Genomic DNA, 25,672 nt, shown 5'->3' on the forward strand with positions numbered 1-25,672 from the left:
GACAACATTCCTGACATCATCTAAACAAGGTGTTTTTAAAATAAGCTAAATACTAGAAAGATGGTTGACAGGAGTTTGTATAAAGAAGAAAGGGGAAATTACTGATTAACTATCATAAAGATCTAAGATGAGTAAGCTCAAGGGCACGGCTATTTAACATGGAGCCTACAATTAGCAGTACTGTGTTTAGAAATCTGTTAAGAGGTTCAATTTCACATTATGTGAGATTGTCACAAGACATAAGACTGTCTTTTCTCTGGAAAGGAAAGTGGTCAAGCTATTATAAAGATGGATATATACTCCAATTGTCATGTACATTTCTATTTTGTTTTGCTTTCTTCTCTTCAAGACTTAAAACTATTTTCAGTTGATTGATATTACTCATATGGTTTACAAGTGAGTTCTGGAAGGCAACAGACAACATTTAAGAATTTAGAATATTTGCTTGCCTGCACAAACCATCACGGAGGGGAGGGGTTTTGTGGACTCCCACCTCCAGTTGAGGACTGTTGACACTTAATGTTTTTAGGGGTGCGGAAAGTTGTGGCCAGGGGTTTCTCTCCCACCCAGTCCCACAGCCATTCAGTCCCAAAGAAACACAGAGGTCTACATTAATTATGAACTGGTTGGCCTATTAGCACAGGCTTCTTATTAACTCTTATATTTTACATCTTAACCCATAGTTGTTATCTATGTCAGCCACATACGTGGCTTGGTACCTTTAACCGCGAGGCATCCTCATCTTGCTTCCTCTGCGTCTGGGTTATGACTGCAGACTGAACCTTTCCTCTTCCCAGAATTCTCTTGTTCTGGCCACCCCACCTATACTTCCTGCCTGGCTACTAGCCAATCAGCATTTTATTAAACCAACACAAGTGACAAATCTTTACAAAGTATGATTTCCACAACAAAGAACATGGCCCCTGGTGCGTAGATCATGCTCCAGTGGATGATCATATAGCTATAAATATATGAATTGGTGTTAGTGGATTTTTTATAAAAAGAAGAAGAAGAAGAACGAAAATTAGGGGCAGGGGGTTTGACTCTGGAAGGAGTTAAAGGGAGGAGAGGGGCAGGATATGATCAAAATATTCTTCATGAATGCATAAAATTCTTAGAGAATTACTAAAATTATATTAAAAGTTTCAAAAACTTGAAGGTAATTTACAGAGAACTGCTTAAGAAGTGTGCAGATGGGAAGGAGGCCATGATCAGCATGCAGTGTTCTGCGCTGGTAATGGTGATGCTTTACAATAGCCTGCTGCGTGGGTCGGAGCCAGCAGGTCCAGACCCCTAAAGGAGGGTTACACAGACAGGCAGGTCACCTTGAAAACTCAGGGACCGTCGATTGACTTACATGGCCTGACCAAGTCAAACCGGCGATTCAGTGAGTGAGTCAAAAGAATGAATATTTTGACATCTTTCCTGATGCTCTCAATTGGCTAAACAGGAAAAGAACCGGAGGACAGGAGATCCCATGTGTATTCTTCCAGCATAGACAGCTGAAACAGAATGGAAAATGTATGCAAAAGAGAAAATGGAGAAGATTCAGCAACATAAAACCATCAGTCGCCACACTGAAATTAGAAGCATCTACAAAGGACATGGGCTAATTCTGTTATTTTAGAGGTGAAAAAGGCAACGTACCGAGCGAGTATGATTTACCACAATAAAGGTCCATTAAGGACCAGAACACCTTGCTCATTTCACGTTCCTAATATCTAGCACACTATCTGGCTCATAGTAGGTGTTCAATAAATGTTAATTTCACAGAGTTAGTGGAATCAAATTGGATTATAGAAAGCAGAGAGATCTAAGCACCAGTGTGCCGATTGGTGGTTGTACACCACCACCTCCAGATACCATTTTCATTTTCAGACATCAGACAGAATAGAAATTGAACAATATAACTTCCCTTCCAGCTCCCACCCCCACTGTAAGTGATAAAAGTCAGAAAACAGGGGGGAAAAAAGAAAATGAAAGTGCCTGTGTGATTTACCAAATGTGTAATTAGCCTCCAATTAGATCTGAAGAGGCTGCAGCTCTGTCCTGTTGAATCTTTTAGCACCACGCATATTGAGTGCTTTGTCATGCCTTCACCACGGCACAATAGCCAGCCCGGTGCTGAGCTTTCTCATGTTTGGAAAATGAATCCATATTTCTAATGCCAGTTTTCTTTCTTTTTCTCTCTTTTTTTAAACGCTATTTGTAAATGATTTATTGTGGTAGCAAATCAGATCATGATAAGATAAAGCTTTTTAGAGGTCATTAAAGAGTTTGGGGGAAGTTCCTACAAAGACGCTCTAGTGTTGCATCGTCTGGGCGATAAGGCAACTTAACAATTTATGTCAAAGTTTGCCAAATGTGTTTGTCTGATAAACAGTTTGCTCTGCGGGCATCAATCATACTTGCTCTCTGTGGTGTGTTGTATTTTTCATGAAGTGAACTTTAGTGACTTTGCCCATCTCCTTTTTTTCTGAGACTGCAGTATGCTAAAGAGAGCTCCCCACTTCCTCTCTGCTGGGCAGCTTCCCCTGATATCTTAACAGAGCTGCCTTAGTACAGGGTTCCAATGTGGGCAACCTCAACAAGCACGGGAAGGAAGGAAAGGAAATTTTGCAGGGTCTGTGTCACTGAGAAGAGAAGAGACAGAGAGTCCTTGGATGGGTCAGGACAATAGAAGCAGCGGGACTAGAGAGATGAAGGTGAACAAACGCACACTTCTCTGTGGGTGTTGCTAGGGGGTAAGAGGAGCAAAGGGCTACAACAACATTTTCTGAGAGTCTAAGTGCTCACAAGGGTGAAGGGCTGGATACAAGGAGAAAACTGGGTGCCAGTCTCAACTCAAGTCTGTGCAAAATGGAGGTAACAGCACCTGCCTGTACTGCCATCATCACGCTGAGAGCAGACACCAGAGGCAGCTGAGGCCATTTTGTAAGCAAAGTCACTATGCAAATATAAGCCATTGTGTTAAGTGTTGACTCAGGCAAGAGAACATATTTATTATTCTTTCATAATTAAAAAATAGTAAAAATAAGATAACCAAAGACTGCAGGACAACTTGGTTCATCTACATTCAGCCTTCTCCAATCTTACCATTTCAGAGGTATTTGCAACTGCGTATAAATCACTTCTCAAAATGCCCCGGGCTGAAATGATATTTCTGAGCGCATGTTAAAAGCCTATAAGTGCTTCTGTTCTCGAACAAAGTGAAATCAGGTTACGTTAATAGAAGTATTAATTAATTTGCTCTAATTTTACTCAGCCGAATTAGCATTATTGAAAGTCTTTCCCATCCTTGAGTACTCTAAAGTGCATGAGGCTTTTGAGACGGGGGGGGGGGGGCTCCAGCTGCAGCACCTAGGAGTGGCTATGGGGGGGTTATTGTCTAATTCGGAAACCTGAGCTGCTACTTATAAGTGCTGTGGGGTGTGTTGTAATGAAAATACCAATCCACATTAGCCACGGTTGCCATAAGCAAAAATCTTAATATCTTCGCCAAACCTACTTAAGGTTCATGTAATAAACCTGCATTCCTAATTTTATTAGTGATGTGCCAAGTTAAGCACTGTGCTGGCCTTTGGACAGATTTATAGCTTTGACTGTGCTGAATTAGTGGTGACTGACAAGAGGACATTGTTTTATAGGATGCTATTTAGATAACAACCCTGCAGGGTGTTTCTGTAATACGTTGTCACTTCAAGTCCAAACAGGAAAGAAGAAATGTGTAGTAAGGAGACTGTTCATTAGCTTTTATGAGTTTCATCTAGTGCAGTCAAACGTTTCCTTATAAGGCAAGGCAATGCTAATGTACAGAGACTGCAGTATCTTTACTCCAGGTTTCAGAGAAAAAAAAAGAACCGTGGCACTGTATGACCCGAGAAAGTTCAGCAAGGTAATATTCGATAGCACTTAGATAGAACGGTGAGAGGCACAGAGCAAACCACAGGCCACTCCTAGCGTCTGATAAACAAACTAAATACCCAGCTTTTATCATTCCACAAGATAGTTCTATATACTTACCCCCACACACACACATACATACACTTACACTCACATACACATACACACACACACACACATACATACACACTCACATACACACACATCACACACACATACACACATACATATACATACTCACACACATACACACAGACACACATACAATATTTTTTGTCCATCTTCTCCCATATTAACCAGAACTTTCTTGCTAGTGGGGTTTTCTAAATCATTAGCCATTGTTTTGCCAGCTTGTATAAAGTACAGAGACCTTTTTTTTTTTTTTTTTTTTTTTTTTTTTTTTGGTTTTTCGAGACAGGGTTTCTCTGTAGCTTTGAAGCCTATCCTGGAACTAGCTCTTGTAGACCAGGCTGGTCTCGAACTCACAGAGATCCGCCTGCCTCTGCCTCCCGAGTGCTGGGATTAAAGGCGTGCGCCACCACCGCCCGGCTACAGAGACCTCTTGTATCACAAGAAGAAACATCAGCATTTTCTGTTTATCATGGACATAGGGCTGGCCTTCCTGATGGATTTTCAGGGGGAAGGCAACCTGCCCACAGGTTATTAGGGAGTCTGTTAGCTCCAGAAAGGTTTTGGTGCAGATGTGGAGTCTAGGGCCTCACTGTACCTCACTGATAACAGCTGGATGACGTTGTGAACAAAGACCATGGCAGCTATCCTGATTTGGTTACAAATTCTCCTTAGAAACTAAAGCCAAGGTCTATAAATATGCTTTCCCTAGAACCTATGTAGATCATTTGGGCCAAATGTCAAGTTCATTAATCCAAATCCTGCTCCTTCTCTCTTTCCATATACATATATTCATACATACAAATATAAAAAGAACAAGAACTCCTTGAACTCTCTATTCTCCTCTGGGACCAAAGACAGGAAGGATAGCCATGTTCAGGGTCGATGGTGTATGAAGTCACTGCAAACCTTTAGTGTAAACTTAAAGCTCCAAATGAAAGATCTTCCAGGGTACCTTAGAATCCATGTTAAACTCATTTTTAAGACATCAAACATATAAAAGTAGACAATAATTATGATCTTATTCCCATATTTAACAAACGTGGATCCCTATAGTCCACACAACCCCAGCAGACATGAAGAGCAAGCAGATTGTGAGAGACCAAGGCAGATTCTAAGATGTCTAGCTTCACTTGCTCATTCTGGGGAAACTCTGGGAATAGGGGACAGTTTACTAGAATACTGTGAGATTTTCACCATAATTTTTGTAATTTGTCTGAGTAGAGCAAAATATCCTAAACATCCTCATTATGTCCCCTGCTCTTTTCTAGGCGTGTTTTTTAATCTTAGTTACCTAAGCAATAAAGCCACAGGTTAAATAACATGTGCAAGTTCCATAGGGTACGAGCTGCCAGCAGCGGTCTCTTCTACAACTCATGTCCCCTAAAGCAGGCACTCTTCTCTGGGGCTTCCAACCATTTTGGAAACTCAGATTCAAAGAATATGAATTGGTGATGAGTTGTGCTATTTCATGGTCCTTGTGTCCTTAATTTGTTGCTGGAATATCTGCCTATAAAACCTGACTTTTCCAAGAACTATGGGTGGGATACCCCAAGGTGTTCTTGTATCACTCAGGAGCTGGAATCACTGGCAGTGCCCCCCTATCTCTGCTTATGTGGAAGGTTACATAGGAAAACGGTTTCTGGCATTTGGCAACTTTCTAAGAAGCTTGGACTTCATGAAGCATTTTTGGAGAGAAGGAAGAGCAGGAGGGGAAAGATCTCTTCAATATATTCTTTTGAAAAAGTTACATGAGACCAGACATGTTGCCTGCCTTGTTTATTATTGGCTTGATTACATTCAAGGCAGCACAGCCTAAATTTACCACATGCAGATATTAATACAGGGCGTGGAGTCGTGAAAGCTACCAATGTACCCGATACCCTTTGTCAAGATCTATGGCTCTGTACTGCTTGTCTGCTACAATATTCCTATGTTAACGCATGCTATATGTCTGTGCATAAACACACACGCATCTGTTACTTTTCTGATGCTGTGGTAAAATATCATGAGGGTGGAGGAAAAATGTTTATTTTGGATTACAGTTCCAGGGGGATTATGGTCCATCATGGTAAAAAAAAGACATAGCAAAAGGCAGGAAAGGCCTGGAGGCAAGAGCACAAAACTGGTTAAATCGCATTTCATCCACACACAGGAAATAGAGAAAGAGGGAGCAGGAAGTGGGACCAGGCTATCAAACCTCAAATCCCAACCCCATGATATACTCTCTTCAGTGGAGGACCGCCTACATTATATAACTCTCCCAAGCAGTACCACCAAGTGGGAACCAATTGTTAAAATCTATGTCAGCAGGCTTATCTATGCATCTGCATATTTCTACATATGCACAAATATAAGCATGTATAGTGGAGTTAAGTGATGAAAATGAATATGATTGCCATACTGGCATCAAAATATTGTTCCAGGACACTACATTATAACTTCGGTTATATCGTCTTCATTTCGCGTCACTTTTGTATGTATTCAAATCCTTTGACTCCAAGGCAGAAATATAACTATCTGGATTCTGGCTTGAAAAGCAGTTCTCATGGCTACACATTAATATTGTGGTCTCTCCCTTCCCCTGCCCCCTCCTCCTCCTCTCTTCTTCGCTCCCCTCTTCCGCCCCCTTCTTCCTCCCTTCTTCTTCCGTCGGTTCTCTCCCTACTCTTATCCCGTCCTCTTTTTTTCCCTTCTTCTTACCAAGTCCCAGATGCCAGATGAGCCTTCTGTTCTCCTTCTCTGCTTCATTAAGTGTGCTGGTTGCTTTTTGAAGTCTGGATGAAGTCACATGGCTGGGATGCCATCTCTAATCCCATTTTCCATTTGTATATTGGATTTTGTTAACCACTTTTTAAATAAAAATACAGCATGATTCTAATGTACTAAGGAGTTCCGGGGATAACCGTATACTCTCAAAATGGTACTGATTTTTGTTTATGCGTGGCATAATCTTTCACAGTCCTGTGTCTTTATTTGAAGCATTGCAAAGAGGATTTTTATGAAAGTATTATAAAGGACTCCTTGTTTCTCCATAACAGATCTGAACATTAACTGATCAGAGTTCAGATAAATAGTCTTTACTCTCCATTAAAATATTAAAAAGCCTTTGGTAGGGAACTGGTGTAAAGATCCTTCATTCTTGTTTAATGAACACTTGTTGGCAAGTATAACACTTTAATAGCTTCATAGAATGAATTTTCTGTGTGCATCCTCCATTTCCCTGTCAGACACTTGTCCAGGTGCTGAGAATTTATTGGGGGAAGCATATTTTTGCTCATTAGTTTTGTATTTGATTACAGAACAGTAAAATATGAACCGCCAGGTCCTCGAGGCATAGCTGTGTACATGGAGATTAGTAATTGCATGTCATCGTGTTCCATTGGAATTTATACGGTCAGATGGGATAGGTGCTTCTTAAGGAGGTTTAAAAGCAAAACAAATTTGTGTTTAATCTTTTTGCAGCTATAGTCTTTCTAATGGAGAAAAGCTCGGGCTGTCCCATATATTTTAAACAGTTTTAATTTTTTTTTCTTTTCTAGTTCTTTCACAGTTGAAGCCGATCAGATTTTCATGCTAACAACTGAGAAATCAAGGCCTACAAGGAAGATATGATATAAAACCTGTCAAGAGAGCCCAGCTTTGCCCACATTCCAGCAGGCACAGAGATGGGGGATGATGATAGGTGTAGACAAGCCTCTCCATTCCAACGAGAAGCTTAAAGACAAAACAGAATTGGAGGCTGATTTTCAAGAGACCCCCAAACACCCAGTCTATAAAATGAGGTTTTCATGAAGATTGTTGTTTGTCCCCTTAAACCACATCCAGGCTTTCAAGCTGAGCTTGTAATTTTTTTAAAGTTATGCTCCCAATGAGAAATTATCATTTTGTTGTTTTGCTGTATAACAATAAAAAGGAGCCGTATTAAATCTGTGATTCTGCTTTAGATTGTGCTCTGGTTAAGCAGTGCCAATCACGCTATGCTCTTTTCTATAAAGATGCTCATAAATGCAGTTTCCAAAACAGAATCTAATGAGGTACTTAATGGTCACAAAACTGGCACATTTGATAATTAATGTTCCTTACTAGGTTTTCTGCTGAAGCAGCATAGTGATAAACAGTGGTGTAAGTTAACTAAACACATCTTTGAACCATTAGTTAAAAATTAAAGTACAGAAAGAAGTTTAAGACCCCTGCTTTCTGCAGTGAATGAGCATTAGGTATTCTTATAGAACCAACCAAAGAACTGTGTAAAAACGAAGAGCATCTTCTAGGAGAAACAAAGCAGAAAGCCTCTTCTGCACATAGAGGATTTCTGGGGTGGGTGGGGGGCTCCTGTGACTTATCTGTCCATATTATTCCACTCGAGATGGTAAGCTACTTCACATCCAAGGTTCTGAGTTCAGATGCACATGCAGTTGGTGGAGCACATTTGTGAAGACACTTAATCAAGCGTTTTTTCATTGCATGTGGCCACCAACTCTCTACACAAATTCTCCTATACAGACAAGAGTAGGTACTGAGGCTCGACAAAGCTAAGTCCATGTACTTTATAAATACGAGGCCACCCATGAGGATACAGCTGTGTATAAAGAAAGGACTTAGTTGTTCATTTGGGTATGCCTTCTTTAAACAAAACGAGTCTCCTAGTGGCATTTTCATGCACGTGTATATTGTAGTTTGATCACATTTACTAACCCCTCCCACCTTTCTATCTCAAGTTCCTCTTGTCTCTCATGATGCCCCCCCCCTTTTTCCCTAAACAGACATATCTTGCTTGTTTTAAACCTTGATTGCCTGCATGAGGGAAAACATACAGTATCTGTCTCTCTGAGTCTGGCCTAACTCACTTAACATGATGACCCATCCATTTCCTGGAAATGACATAATTTCATTAGTCTTTGTGGCCATGTAAAAGAGATAATTGTTTGCATCCACTCAGCTGTTGACAGATACCCAGGCAGACTCCCTAACTTGGCTGTTGGGAAAAGTGTTGTAATAAACGTGAGTGTGCAGGCATCTCCATTGTGTGCTGACATAGATACCTTTGATCATATACCTAGACGTGGGATAGCTAGGTTGTGTGGCAGTTGTACTATCAGTTTTTGAGGAACCTGTACACTTACTTCCATAGGCACACTAATTTACACTCCCACAGACAGTTTTAAAGGGTTCTGAAAAGGCTAAGCCCGTGAGTAAATTTGAAGTCTGCTATTTATTTTCCTTTAGGTCTTCTTGGCCTGCTGTAGCCTTGGTTTTCTCATGTACAAAAGTCCATGCTGTCTTGCAGCATAGAAAGACTAATGATGTTTTTCCCTCCTAGAACAAGTATGTGCACACAGGCACATCTACCACCCCTCCAAATAATCCAGCAGAATTCTCACTGGAGAACCAGGCCTCTGGCTTTCCGAACTCAGTATCCTTCTCAGACATCTTTCTGTCTTTTATATTTATGAATTACTGAAGGCTCTTGCTCACAGAGCACATTGCAAGTCTAGACTATAGTGGCTAGATACTCAACTCTTCAAATGTAACATATGATTTTATGAGTGCTTTTAATAAAAGTATATTAAAGTCCTAGTCAACCCATGACTCTAAGCCTTGCTTTGAGTGGGCTCTGTATGACCTTTTTCAACCATTTGTAATAACTGTGTACGAGATTTTGTTGTTTAAAATGCACACGGAAAGTAATTTCTCTTTGCCCCCAGTTACTAATCACTGAATCTGATTTGGGGTACGTGGGTGTATGTGCAATTTTTAACATTATTTTGAGTAGTTCAGGTGAAATCACTTTTTAATGGAAAACACTCTAGACTAAAATAAAAAAGTAGAAGTGGCTGAGGAAATAATGAGACCTAAGATCTTTGCTAAATGGTACTTTTACAAAGAAGAGATACCATTCTCTTAAAACCACCACTCCTAGATTTTTTTCCCCTTAATTGCCCTTTCATGGCAGATGGACTATCATGTTTATTTTTTACTGTTGTTGTTGTTTGTAAGTTCCCATTGACTTCAAAGGGGACACACCTACTAAGAATAGTGTGCATCTCACAACAGAGATTTAAGGGATTTGAGGGACTCAGAAAAGCTGAGAGATAATTGAAGGCTCGCGGGGGAGGCATAGAGAGGATCAAAACAGCAAAAGGAGGCTCAAGCAGGATTGCAGGGACTCCAGAGGAGCCAAGAGTGGATCAGTGTAACGAGCAGAGGCTAGAGGAGCCCTCACCCCCACCTCTAATCCCTCAGTAGCACGTGAACAATAAGCAGGGGGCGGAAAACAAAGAGGACACAAGGACACCAGAGAATGCTGAGCTCCTCCTGGGTGACCTCATATTTCCCTATGGACAGATTCAGTCTTAAGGTACTCTCATGGCAGGTCACAAATTCAGCCACCTGTTGAGTGTCTCTGTTAGGCAGGCCAGTGGGTACTTCACACTTAGTATGGCTAAGTTCTAATTAATCATTTCTTCTCTCCTGTAAAAACTCACATGCGAGAGCTTCACAGAGAACTTCCCAAGTTCTGTTTCCGACTTAGAATATTCAGGTCCCTAGGTCACATTCTCCTATCAAATCTCTTGCTTAGCTACTTGTGTTGAAACTTTGGTTGCAAGGTCTGGCTTCGATGTTCACCTTTGATGTATACTCTCTGTGATCCTGGAGGTCATCCCTGCATCTTACCAGGGCCACATCGTGACAGACATTCTGGCTCTGGCTTTGTTCCTGTCTAGAAAAGAATGGATTGTTTTACTTAATACAGAAGTTCATCATATTGCAGATTTCTCCTGCAAGCACACCTTTGTTATCTACTAACCACGTAGGGCTCATTAATTATGCCTCCATATATCTCTTCTTTCAGGCAGCTCGTCTTTTCTCTCACTGTCATTTTCCGTGGATTTATTATTTCTCCAGCCCTTGCAACAATCTCCTACCTGCTGTTCTGGTTTACACGCTCAGTCCCCTCCTCCCACTTACGATCTAAATGGTGGTTCTAAATATAAATGAAATTCCACCAAATCCACTTAAAAATATGTAGATATTTCCCATTATTTTTACAACGGAGTTCCAAATCCTTAGACCTGTATGTTCTCCTTCTGATGCCATCTCATGCCTTACCTCATGTCATCTTCCGACACTCTTCATCCCCTGTGTCACCCTCCAGCTATACTAAATACTTGCACTTGATTCCAGGTTACACTAACTATCACAGCTATCTCATAACTCTTGCATTGGATGTGTCCGTCTATTGGGCCCTCCCTCCCAATGTTAATCCACAAATACCTTCTGTTCTTCAAGACTCAGCCTGAGTATCATTCAGGTGTATATTCCATGGAATTGTTGGCTTTCCGAGAAACTCTTGATTTCAGTCTCGATAGTCATGGCCTAGCATACTGAGGACATATTTAAGGAAGGAAGAAGAAAGAAGGAAGGGACAGGTAGGTCCTGAAAGCACATTCTATCGCATACTGGAAACAGGTTACAGGTGGAGCATCACAGCCAGACTGTGATGATGGGGGAGGTCTGGCCCAGCGAATTAAGCTTAGAATATCTATCTTTATAGGTCAATGCACTTTCAGATACGAAGTCGGATGAAATTCATGTGCTTCCTAATAAGGAGATGGAGCTCTATGAAGCAAATCCTATAGAAGTATATTAACTCAAGTAAGCATAAGTATCTCTTATGCTTAGGGATAACTGGATAGCTTAATAAAAATGGGCTTTTAAGCCCAATAAAGTAGATAAATAAATAGTAATGAGGACAAGGGAAAACAGGAGTTTAAAAATGGCCAAAACAAACAAAGCATAAAAAAAGCAAAACAACCCTAGAATGGCTCCCTTAATTAAGATATATAATTCCTTGTTCCCATATCCACTTTTCCTATATCCCAACCACCCTATTCCCCCAAGCTCTTCCCATCCTCCACTTCACACTTTTCTCTCCCCATTCTCCCCTCCCCCCATCCCACTCCACCCCCATGTTCCCATTTTTTTGTCCGGCAATCTTGTCTACTTCCAGTATCCAGGAGGATAACTATATGTTTTTCTTTGGGTTCACCTTCTTATATAGCTTCTCTAGGATTTTTTACAAATTATAGGCTCGATGTCCTTTATTTATGGTCCCGATGAGGAGCAAAAGGAGGGAGATTATGAGCAAGGAAGTCAGGACCGTGAAGAGTGCGTTTACCATTGAGACGGTGGGACCACCAAGTCCAGTTGGAATGGGACTGATGGAACAGGGGACCAAACCGGACTCTCTGATTGTGGCTGACGGCGGAGGAGGACTGAGAAACCAAGGACAACGGCAATGAACATGACCTCTACAGCATGGACGGGCTCACTGTGAGCCTTGTCAGTTTGGTTGCTCACCTTCCTGGACTTAGGGGGAGCGGGGAGGACCTTGGACTTAACATAGTGAAGGGAACCCTGATGGCTCTTTGTCTTGGAGAGGGCTGGAGTGGTGGGGGTATGGGTGGAAGGGAGGGGAGGGAAGGGGGAGGATATGGAAATCTTTAATTAAAAAAAAAAAAGAAAAACAAAAACTTGCAACCAGGAGAAATCAGGCATACATTAATAAGTCCATCCAACAAAGCTGAGTTATTGCTGAGCCTAATTGGCCTGAATGGCCACCCCCTTTGTAGTCACTGCTATGCAGGGTCTGTCACACTGGGGCCAAGTAGGATCTGGCACCTTCACACTACAGTCAATGTGAATTCTGTTAGGAATTTTTTTTCCTTTTTATCCTTTGTTTATTTTATTCAGTACAGCATGGAGAGCAATTCTCACAGTGTTGTGCTATGCTCTGGTTAGACCATTTCTCACTCGTTTTCTTCAGTATTCATCCCTGATACCTTCAGACTTCCAGTATTTGTGAACTGTCAAGAAATCCCCACTAATTGTTGCTTAGTCAGCCCTCTCTTCACCGTGCATCCTTAAACCTTCTTTGTATTCTAGGCCATTAGTGTTCTAGGTCTTTCCCTATGTCAAGCTTGACCTCTTTCCCAACTTCTACAGAGCCTCATTCAAAGAGATAACTCTGGAAGATGGCCATTCAACAGTGTGGTGTTCATCAACAATGACCAAACTGGGCAGATTGCTACAGAAACATGGACCCTCGTTCTCTCTGCTAGAGGCCTGGCTATACCATTTCTCAGAGGAAAATGTGAGAACTCCTCCACAAAGGACAATATGCTCCTCACTGGTTGTAAGTGTCAAAACTTCTATCAATAGAATTGTTATATTTTATGGCTGTAGCTCCCCTATCTTTAATATGCCATTATAAATAACTTTAAAAGCTATTGTAAGGAGAAAATAGAAGTGAATACTTGAACACAATGTCATCGACATCAAAGTTTTAGCAGATGGGTGAGTAGTCATAATGTATGTGGGAAAACTGGCTGCAGGCTCTTGCCCAGGTTGTCTTTTTACCTGGGTTTTTCAAAGGGAAACCCCCTGAGTAATAATAGGAGACAGTACATGTTTTCTAGAGTTTGTGGATTTTAATCCCCTAAATTATACTCTACTCCCCTCCCACACCACCCGTTAGTCAAGATTCTCTGCCAGGCTCATTACTCTTTAGAAAAGAGCTAGTGTGAAACTCGAGGAAGCTTCTGTCACCTTTCAGTTAAGATCTGTGTTGATACGTGTCATCCCTGGCTTAGATTCATGATTAAATATAATCCCCTCCCCAAGTCACACCAAAGCATGTTGGAAGGAACTACAGAGGAAAACGTGAGGAGGTCTGATTTATAGAAAAGCCTTTCAGCATTGACAGCCCATGTGGTTCTCAGATATCCGTCCTCTTCTTTCTGTTGCCACACAAATCTCTGAGGTAGGTTGCTCTTCCTGGGTCCACAGTGGAATGTACAGAATATAGATGTCCAGACGTCTCTGGCTATCTGTGGTGGTTTGAAATGACCCCCATAGGAAGTGGCACTATTAGGAGTTATGACTTTATTGGAGGAAGTGTGTCATTGTGAAGGTGGGCTTTGATGTATCGTATGTTCACGTGACATCCAGTGGCACAGAGTGCTTCTGCTGCCTGCAGACCAAGATGTAGAACTCTCCGTTTTTTTCTCCAGCATCCTGTCTGCTTAGGTACCATCTACTATGATGAAAACAGACTAAATCTCTGAATTGTATGTTAGCCCCAATTAAATGTTTTCCTTTATAAGAGTCATTGTGGTCATGGTGTCTCTTCACAGCAATAGAAACCCTAAGTAAGATACTATCATATTTTCAACTGTATTTAGCAGTTTTAAATTTGAAATCAGCATTTCTGAGTTTACATGTTGGTCTAATCTATTATAAACTATGGAAAACTTTAGCCATCATAGGCCTTGGTTTTAGCTGTAAAATTTATATAATAATCTACTTCAGAAGACAGCTTCAGAAGACATTCCATATGAATTGGTTAGTGGGAATCTCTCCTTGCCTCTGTAGGTTAATGACCAACAGTCTCAGCCCTCACTTTTAGTCCCCAGTGCTACGATTTAGATGTATCATCCTGAGAAATCCATGTATTGACAATGAGATAATGCTGGGATTCGATGCCTTTAAGGACTAAGCTGTGAGTACCACTCCCTCATGAAGCAGTAAGATCTTCACTAGACTACTAGCTGCCTGGGTTGTTCTTCAACCCACCTTACACCATATGATCACACAACAAGAAGACCCATCTGTTTCTTGTCCCTTGGTATAGAACTTCCATCTCTCAGAGTTGAGAGAAATAAAATTCAATTTGTTACTAAATATTTTGATTACAGCTATTTTAAATTTCCAACAACAAATTACAAACAGATTAAGACATGGAACAAGTCTACTCTGTCCATGAAATTATTAATGATTTTTGGTACATTTGTTTTGAATATCAAATCTTCATCTCTGCGTTACATATCCAGGTATGTTGTGGAATAATCTTTTTGTACACTGTGAAGGTGTGTTTTTGTCAAGACACCTTTTGATTAGTTTAATAAAGAGCTGAATGCCCAATAGTTAGGCAGGAAGAGGTTAAGCAGAACTTTTGGGTAAAGAGAGGAAGAGGATAATTGGGGCACATAGGAGATGTTATGGAGATACACAACAAATTGAGCACACAAAATGGGAAAGAGGTAAAAGCCATGTGTTAGAAAGTAGATTTAAAAATATGGGTTAATTTAAGTAATAAGCGCCAGTGGGACAAGCCTAAACTAAGGCTAAACTTTCATAGTTAAAAAAAGACTCAGTGTCGTGATTTAGGGGCTGGCAGACCAAAGAAAAATCCTACTACATAGGTACCTTAAGAGTGTTTTTAAAAATTGTATGCAAAGCACTATGGTTTTGAAGGATCACTCTGCCTAGCTTTATTTAAATAAGCTATTGTTTTGCATAAAAACTAATATATTGTGAGGTATATATTATTTTAACTTTTTTAGAATATCATAGAAAGTAGAGTCTTTTTCCCCATCCTCAGACAAATGGGTTGTTTCAGTACTTACTGAAACATGCTACTCATTGAATATGCAAACCCATTAAATCATTTCTGAAATGTCTAAATTATTTTAAAAGAATTGATTTGGAAATTACCAAATAATTTTACTTCCTACCAGAATTCAATGGTTTGCTATCCAGAGCATTCAGAACAATTTCCTAAAGCCAGTAATTATTGTCAATTTTTTTCTCAATTTTGACCTATGACCAAACTGATAAAGGTACTATTTATCCATCTTTAAATAAACAGATAACCTCTGTCTTGATGGCTTTGTTCAAGAAGACAGGGTAGTTCTCAGACTCAGGTTAAAGGGCAGATTCTCCACTTATGTAACAGATGATGGGGAAAGACTCTGAGTCTTGAACATCTCATCTACAAAAGAAAAGCATCCATTCTTCATGAGTAACCATGGTGATAGACAAAGGTTAGACATGAAGGATTCAACACTGAACCCAACACAAAATCACATGTGCCAGAGAAGACAGACAAAACAAGAAGATGATAATGTGTCTAGTGGTAGAAAATACTGGTACAGAGAAAAACATGAAGGACTAAGAACAAAGGGAGGTTTTAGAGATGGCTGTAGTGAGCTGCTTTGCGTGCTGGGACACCACCGGCTTAGCTCTTCTCCCATCTAGTTTCTAGAGAACCATATAACACAATGCAAACAGACGTTCTTGTGAATTTTGCATTGATCATGAGAGAGGAGTACTGAAATGGTAAAAAAAAAAAAAAAAAAAAAAAAGAGGGGAAAGCTGACCAAAGAACTAATCAGTTAAACAAACATGGAGGAGATACTGCAATTTTTATCTTTAATGGAACTTAACTGTGCTTGAATCTTGCTTTGATATGGATGCCCAGGACCTCAATTTTCTCCTCTGTAAAGTGGGGGTTGTACGCATCACCCTCAGGGAAGGGCCCCTATGTGTTATTATGTGGTCTTTCTTGTGAGAGGGCTATTGCTTTGTAGAAGCAGCCAACATTCTAGAAGTGGTGTGGTGAAAATCCATCTAATTAAGCATGAAGGCTGCCCTCTCCCTGCCCTTTAGCATCAAAGTATTTGTGTTGTTTAAAGTTAGATAGTCAAACTTCTCCACTGAATTTTTTTAAGTATTTGCCCTCTTCTTCCATCCCTAGAGACTATTTCAAATAAAGACAATGTGTCTTGTGGCTGTTCAGTTATTGGTGAATGAAATTAAAGTCACTTCAAAATGCAAATAGATGGATATTTATATCTATTGGGTGGGTGGAAGAGAAATGACACGCAGATGTGTTGAATATGTCTGTTCCATGGCCCAGCCCTTTCACTCAGCTTAGTGGTCTAGAATCTGTCACTCTGGCTACAGAGGTTTTCAGGGTAGGATGTCAGGAGAATGTTCTGAAGGATCTTGCTATTCTATGACTCCATAGTTACCTCTTGCGCAATTCATCTCCACTTGAAACGGAACAGAATCCCATTAATTATCACTTCAGGTAGTAAATCCGTTTCTCCTATGCGGAGGGAATGCTGCAATCCAAGTCTTTCTTTTTATCTGGGATCACCAGAGGGTTATTACAGATGGTACTGAACTCATAAGAATAATCTGAACATTGCTACAACAACAAAGCATTCTGCAGATGTATAACCTTGTTTTTCTTTCAAATCCCTGAATAACTGCGAAGTCACATTGCTGGCTTAAGTGGGCTAGCTCTTCTCTCTCTGCTGCCTCCAACTCTAAAAGCAGGTATTCAGTCTCTGGCTTTTAAAGTCAAGGCAATGTGGTGATTGACTGTGCTGACATAATTGTGTTAATGACAAGACAAGGGGGCTACATTGTTAGATAGGTCGCTTATCATCACTATTTATTTAGTTGGCTTTCCCAAGTCTGAATTATACTGTTTTTAGACATTGTGGTTAGAGCCAGTCATTTAAAGTACTTCACTGTTGAAATGACTTTCTTTTCTACAACTCTTTTAGCTGGAGTTCAAGAGAAGAAGGGGAGAAAAGACTTCCATGCCATCATTAAACAGGGTTCAGAGTAAGCCCTTGGTGAAAGATTTGAAGTTTGTGCTCTTAGGAAATGAAATCTTTGATCTCAAAAAATGATTAGTAAAACATTTTTGTACACAGGCCCATTTTAAAAAAATCTCATGGTCAAGAAAATACTGTGATTTAATCTACAGAATACTTTTTTTTTTTTAGTGCCCCATGTTAACCTCTGTTGCTGGGATCTGAAACTTCCCTGGAAACTCTACTCAAAGCTGAAGGAAGAAACTGGAGAGCCAGCCATTATCATTGACATCAGCACTGTTGTCCTGACAGAAGTGTCTTATTTTATAGTACTGCCATTGTGTTCGGGAGGATGGCATTTCAGAGTTATGAACGTCTCATGGTCGCTCTTTTCACATGAAAGTTATGGGAGAATTAATATTTTTAAAAATGAAGAAGCAGTCATGAGTTACTGCACTGACTTGTTGAAGCAGCAGGAGATCTTCCAAGCCCTTCTGTGGAAATAAAAGGCATGGTCTTTGGGATGAGAATAAAGGAGAAATATTCGGGCAGTCAACCCACACGGTGAACACACTTGAGGTGGACCTGTCAAAATGGATAGATAACAGGTGCCAAGGTTAGACCGGTTGCACAGACACTCCTCAGACTCGGAGGACCAGTTAATGTGATTACCCCATCTTTGATTTTGCTTGCTTACATTTGAAAGCAGTATTTAGTTACCACTTGCCAACCACAGTTCTGAGTTCTGGGGTTGGGCATGATTAAAGCCTTTCCTCTGTGAACGTGAAGCTTCCACTGTATGGGAAAGACTGGTGAGGAAGCGCGTTCATGAATTCTGAGCACTGGGAAAAGCCTGGGTTTCTCCAGCATCTTCCTATGGACATAGTTGATAGATTACAAGATCTACTCAGTCACTCTCCCGTATTTTGGTATCTCCAGGTAAGGGTGTTTACTTTTCTCCCCAATCTTTGCTATTTTCAGATATTTTGCTTTTGAAAATCTGTTGAGAGATTTTATAGCAAAGGAATCCAATGTTTCTGTGTTGCTAACTAGAGAAGATGAACGTCTCTGCCAGTCAATGGTTGGTGTGCTAGTGGTTATAACCACTCTCTTTCCTCTTTTGCCTGTCCATAGCACCTGTTCCTTTCTTCTCCCACTTTCAGTTGTAACACTTGCCTTTTGTCATTGCTTTGCCATGGTGTCTGATACTTGGTAAACAAAGATTTTCCATTTGTGTCCCTTTCCTTTCTTCCTATTAGTATCAAATACTAGGGAGAGAGTTGTGAATGCCAATTTTCTTCTTTTTCTTTTTCTTGTGGATTTACTGTTGAATTATTTTTCCTATACTCAAATAATAAGAGATTCCCTAATTTGTTGTAAAAGTTTTAAAGTTTGCTTCCACATTCAGACATCTGATTCACCAGAAATGGATTTGAGTGCTTATTATTAAATGATAATACTCAAGTTTTAGGAGGCGGGGAGATACTTCAATCGGAAATACTTACCATGCATATGTGAGAATGTGAGTTAGATCCCAAGACACACACAGAAGTCTGTTGGGGGAGCACACATCTATAACTACAGGGGTGGATCCTTTGGAGTTCATTGGTCAGCAGCCTACCCAAATTGTTTTCCAGTTAGGCTCCAGGTTAAGGAGAAATCCTTGTTTCTAAAAATGAGGTGGAGCGCAATAAAGTAAGACAGGTTGTTGACCTCTGAATTTGCATGTGTGGGCACACACATGTACACATACTCAATACATATTCATACCACCATACACATGCACATACAAGCACACAGGGTAGGGGTGGGAGGGAACAAGTTGTGGAAGGGAGAGAAGGACATGGGACAGGCAACTTTTGAGAGAGGAAATTTCTTTCCCAAGTGGTTACCTGACATTAGTTTGGTAGATACACTTTGGGTTTATGTAGATCTATGTGCTCATGGGTCTTTTCTAGACAACTAACTCCAAACTCTACTACATTGTTCAACACTGTCTACTTCTAATTCAACATCAGATTATGTTGATCTTTATAAGGAAACATATAATGAAAATGCATCTTGCCATAGCATGCCCCAACTTATACTTCCAAATTATCTTGCTTTGTATATCCATATTTATTTTATAACTACTTGTCAGATATTTGTAAAGTTGTTTTTTTTAATTAGCTTCTGTTACTTAACATTGTGTTTTTATAGTTCCTCCATTCTTTTCATGGCCTGATAGTTCACTTCATTTTACCACAGAATTATTATTCAGTTGTATCACAGCTGTTTCTCCATTTACCTATTTAAGAACATCTTGCTTTCTTCTGGCTTTGAATAAGTCTGCTATAAACATCCATGAGCAGGTTTCTTGTGTCGATCCATTTTCTACTCCTTTGAGTTGAAAAGAGCGTGATTTCCAGTCAGAGGAGGCTTTGTAAGAAATTGCTACTGTTTAGCAAGAACCACCAAACTCTTTTCCAAGATGCTGGACCATTTGCATTTTCACCAGCAATGAGCAACAGCTCTGGCCTTAAGTGCTCATCAGCATTTGGTACTGAGAGTGTTTAAGAACCAAGGCACTGTAATAGGTGTGCCCTCATCTGATGTCATCTGCTTATTTCCAGACTGTAAACCTTCTTTCCGGAGGCTCTGCTAAGATCTTTTGTCCTTGTTTAGGTTTTAAATTTCTAAAAGCTTAATAAAATTAAGAAAGAACTATATTCACTCTTTTTTCTTCTTCTTCTTAGAACCATTTGTTTTTGACTGGGATTATCTGTTCCTTGGATGTTTGGCAGAAATAATCTTTATGATCAGTTGATTCTGGTGATTTTAATCTGAAGGAATTTTAATGATTTAAATAATTTGCTAGTGTGTTCATGTCTGTTCAGATTTCAAATCCCCTTTTAGTTGGGTTCAGTATACTTTAATTCTCTCTAAAATTTTCTGGCCCATTTAGTTTTTCAAATCCATCTGTAAAACATATTTTCTCCATCATGTTGAATTCATTCTCTTTGCATTGGTGTCATGGATTTATATTTAATATTTTTATCTATGACGTGTTTTTACCTCCAACTGATTTGCCACTGTATTGAATTAATTTTAATATTTATTTTATATATTTCTATCTTACTAAATTCTAGCATAAATTTTTAATACTTTCATTCTTTCTTCCTCTACTTTCCTTCCTTCTTTCTTTGGTTTCATTCTTATGCTTTCTCTGACCTAGAAGAAAATCTGCAGGTTAAAACTCTTCAGTCTTTCTTCTCCTGTGAACATTCAAGGCCGTGTATTTCCATCTATGTGGTGTCTTTGCTGCACTCTAAAGATTGTGTTAGATGATATTCCATTTCTTCTAGCTTTTAGCCATTTATGACCTTTTGGTACATTATTTAAAACTATACCTTTAGCTTTAACACTGAATTTTTCAAGGTATTTTACATCTCGATAAGTAAGCCATTTCACTGTTGATCTCATCTTTAGAGAGAACTAATATTCAAGAAAATTGCCCAAAATTTTAGCAATTGTTTATTCTAAATCAAGCTCCCACACCAGCAGCTACAGTGACATTTTATTTTGTTTTACTTTGTTTTATTTTACTTTCTTGTCAAACTCAAAACAAACCAAGAACTTCAGTGATGTACAATAGTCATTAAAAACTCTCAGTAAAGTGTTTGCCTTTGAAATTTTCACATCCCTTATGTTTAAGATGTCGTTTACACACACACACACACACACACACACACACACACACACACACACACGCTAAAAAAGAAATGCCCCAAATGTCTTTTTAAATCAAAAACGTTTCTTTGATGAAATCCCAGTGCCATTTGCCCTTAATCTATGTGGTCAGGGACATAATCTCTTAACCTTTAAGCCTAGTCTTCCTTACTAGGCTACCGAATTCTTGTCAGATATAACTATTTAAAATCTTAGAGATAACTGCAAATCAGAGCTTTAAAGTAGATATTACCCGGTTGTCTACTTTAGTATTCCCTTTCCCATCATTTGTGAGAGACAAGAGCTTCCTCTATCTACCCACAACTTCCCCCTGGGACCTAGCTTGCTATCTACTACTTTTTCTAAAGGTGAGAATGTTCTTTGATCAAGGGAGTCCTTGTGTCAGACCAGATTCTCCCTAACCAGATACAGAGCTTCTTAAAAAACATAATGTGTACGTTTATAGTTTGTGCATGAAAATACTGAAATACATGAACATATAGCCCCGGAGTTTGAATCAAATATAGAGCCCATTTAAGATGACTACAGCAGGATTAAGGTGGTAGTCAAGAAATATCTAACTAAAACACAGTATGGAGGTGTAAGTGCATAAGAACAAGGAGATATTAGAGCACCTAATAATAAGACCTTCTGGTTGTACAGATTCCCATCTAATGAGGGTAGATAAATAAACACTCAAAAGTTCCTAGTCATGAGAAGAAACGTCTTCAAAAGGCTCGCTATAGATCGTGAAGGAGAATCAAGTGTAAAGCAAGGCAGTAAAGGCTGATATGGCTCCACTGGACCCAACTAGACCAGAATAATCTCTGCAGAGAAACAAAGAAGACAAACAAAATAGAAAGAAGGGAAGCTGTCTTCGTTTGGGCTTGAATACTATTCATATTAAGAAAAAAATACAAAAGAGCTAGAAACAGCCAGACTGCAACATGTCAGGGAATGTTATAAAGTTATATTGTTCAGTAATTGCTCATGTGTTTATCACTCATGCTTCTTCCACTGGAATCTAAGTATATAAGTTGTAAAAAATTGCATATGAACTTCCTTTATTATTAGCTCAGAGAATAATAGTAGCTGGGAAATATGGTTAGCTACTATTCCATAGTATGTTTGGTCATATCTCAGGCACTTTGGTAACAGTTTTCAAGACTTTGCTACTGTCTACCTCTGGAGAAAAAAGTCATGAAACTTCCAAGACGTAGACGTGCACTAGTACAGTTTTTATTACTTGACGCAGTTTGGAGAAAATGAATCTGATCCTCAAGAATCTCATAACCTCTCTGTGGCCATTAGCATCATACGGATTTTCATGTGATTGCCAAGCTGATGTTATGTTTTGTGTGCTCCCCTAGTATTTATTATAAGGCTGAGTAGACCATTTGCTTTCTAAATCATTATTTTCCTTGTTTCCTCAGAAAAATTTAAACCATTAGGGAAATCAATTATTTGGGGTACTTGTTAAAGCAATGTATGCATTTCTACTCTGGAATAAAGAAATAAGTGGAGGTTTCCCCAAGTGAATTGATTGTTTCTGAGACCACAAGATCACTGAGCTTACCACAAGAATTCACATAAATATGCCCTTAATTTTCTTTCTTCTAATAGGGGAACCAAGGTTAAGATAAGTGCAGTGGTTTGAATGAAAATGGCCCCACAGGCTCATAAGGAGTGGAACCACTAGGAGGTGTAACATTTTTGGAGGAGGTGTGGCCTTGTTGGAAGAAGTTTGTCACTGGAGGTGGACTTTGGGGTTTCAGAAGCTCCAGCCAGGCACTGTCACTCCCTCTTCCTGCTACCTGAGGTAGAATTCCTAGCTCCTTCTCCAGCACCATGCCTGCCTGCATGTCACCCCTGCATGTCACCGTGCTTCCTGCCATGAAGACAATGGACCACACCTCTGAACAGTAAGCCAGCCTCAATGAAGTGTTTTCCTTTGTGAGAGTTACTGTGGTCACGTAGTCTCTTCACAGCAATAGAAATCCTAACTAAGATGATAAAGAATTCTGGTCCCTGGTAGCCTCATTTATCCTTGTATTGAGAACATGACGAGTAGAACCATGAGAGTTTACATCCTTCTCCTAGAATATTATAAAAAATTCATAGAACACTTACCTATTAATATATACTACCTTTATATGTATGTATTTATTATACTATGTACAATTTATTTACATAAATTAACAAAATGCCAGAGAAGGTTAACCCCCCCCCTTTTTTTTTTTGGTTTTTTCGAGACAGGGTTTCTCTGTAGCTTTGAAGCCTATCCTGGAACTAGCTCTTGTAGACCAGGCTGGTCTCGAACTCACAGAGATCCGCCTGCCTCTGCCTCCCAAGTGCTGGGATTAAAGGCGTGCGCCACCACCGCCCGGCTTAAACCCCCCTATTTTTATAACAACTAGTTTTTCTCAAAGAAAATGTCCCAAAAAAGTCAAATATGATCATTCACTGATCTCAGATGGTTTCAATGACACCCAAAGTTCCTGAATGCCATGAGGTACGATCACTGTTTTAGGTTCTGGGACATCTACTCTTACGATGTAAGGTCATGCAGCAGTGTACATGGCCTTAAAAAGATATCTTGAAGAAAATTTGTCCATAAGAGATATACCTCCTTTGAGAAAGCAACTAGTCATTCTTACTAGGATCTTCATCTTACATAGAGATTACAAGCAAAAACAAGAATTCTCCAAACCTCCTTTGTTTAGTGATCCCTACTCATATTGACTCATTCACCTAGAGTAAACCCTTAAAGAAATCTCTCTATGTAAATAAATATTCAACCAGCTTTGATAGTTATTTTCTTCTTTTATTTTTTAGATTTCATTTTATATTTCAACCACAATTCTCACTTCCATTCTTCTTCCTGCTCCCTCACCTCCCTCCCAGCCCACCCTCCATCCTAACTATCCTCTCACAATAGTGGAGAGGGTAGTTATTTTCAAAGTGTTGCACACTAAATTTCCTTATGTGCCATCTTTCTTCTCAGGTGCCCGTCTATGGTTGTCTCCAGCCTACCTGAATACAGCAAAGAAATTATCATCTGATTTTTACCTATTTATCTCCGATAACAGATTATGTTTTCCAAACCATCCTAGATGGTGACATCCTATTAGGGCATTTGGAAAAATAAAAAATGTTGTTCTTTACTCATCTCAGGTTTGGTAAGTTTCTAAAAGGGAGGAAAACACATCAGTATTTCCAGAGAATGGTATGCTTTTCACACATAGTGGAGTTTGGTTTCAAGAAAATTCAAGTCTGTGTTCTACTGCAGAGTTGAAAAACACTGGCCTCAGTGGACATTTCAGCTTGCTTCTCTTAGTATAATCACCCACTGTCTAACTCTGATTCTAAATCATGTGTGGTAGCTCACATATACAATCCTCGTATTTGAATAGCTGAGGCAGAAGGATCCTCATGAGTTCAAATTTAGTCTGTGGTAAATGGCATATATGAGACCAACCAGGGCTATGTAATGAGTCCCTGTCTCAGAACCTAAAATCAATAAAAGTAAAAAACATACATGTTTGGAAATGGTTCTTTTGTTATACTTCCTTTCACATTTTAGTGATTCTTTAAGGAAAACATAGCTTTAAAAGTACATTTTATGATTCTCAGAATAGTCTCTGAAAACACCAGAAATTAATTATCCTGAATCCATGTATGAAACCATCATCATTTAAAATTATATTTCCCTCAAACATCAAATTATACATTAATTATACCTGAAGGCCAGAGGTTTGGTTTGATATCTCAGTCATTGGTGCAAATACGTATTTTGTCTAAATCGTGATCATTTCTTAAGTACATTTGTAAGAACATATTAATCTTCAAAGTACATGGGATACATCCTGCTATATATTTTTATTGAATAAAAAACAAGAAAAGGGTATTCTTGAAAGCAGTTTTTAGAAGTTTTCTAGGCAAGGAAAGAATGATAAAAATACTAACTAATTCTGAGTATTAATAACTAGCTTAGACGCACATTAACCCATGTTAAAATACTCACTGCTAATCTCCAAAAATTTATAATTGTCCAGAAACTATTCTGGGTGATCAGTAGTTAATAAATTGTAATAATTTGGCAATCAATGATTTTTGAAAATCACTATGTCAAATTACATAAAATCTCCCCTATTTAATTTATAAAGGACAATTTCATAGTCATGAATAAATGTTAAATTTTATCACTTGTTTTTAATTTTATTCATTGGAAAGATAATGAATTTGGGTAACCCACTGATCAAATAAATATATTTCAGTTTAATTTTCATTTACAGTTATGCATGAACATATGCACACCATGCACATGCAGGAACCCATGTAGACAAGAAGAAGGTATCAAAACTATGGAATTACAGGTATGCCATTTGTGGATATTGAGAACCAAATCCAGGTGCTCTGCAGGAGAATCTAGTACTCTCGATCACCGAGCCCACTCCACTCTTCAGCCTCTTGATTAA

This window comes from Arvicola amphibius, chromosome 14 (genome assembly GCF_903992535.2).
Source record: "Arvicola amphibius chromosome 14, mArvAmp1.2, whole genome shotgun sequence".
NCBI classification, from domain to species: Eukaryota; Metazoa; Chordata; class Mammalia; order Rodentia; family Cricetidae; genus Arvicola; species Arvicola amphibius.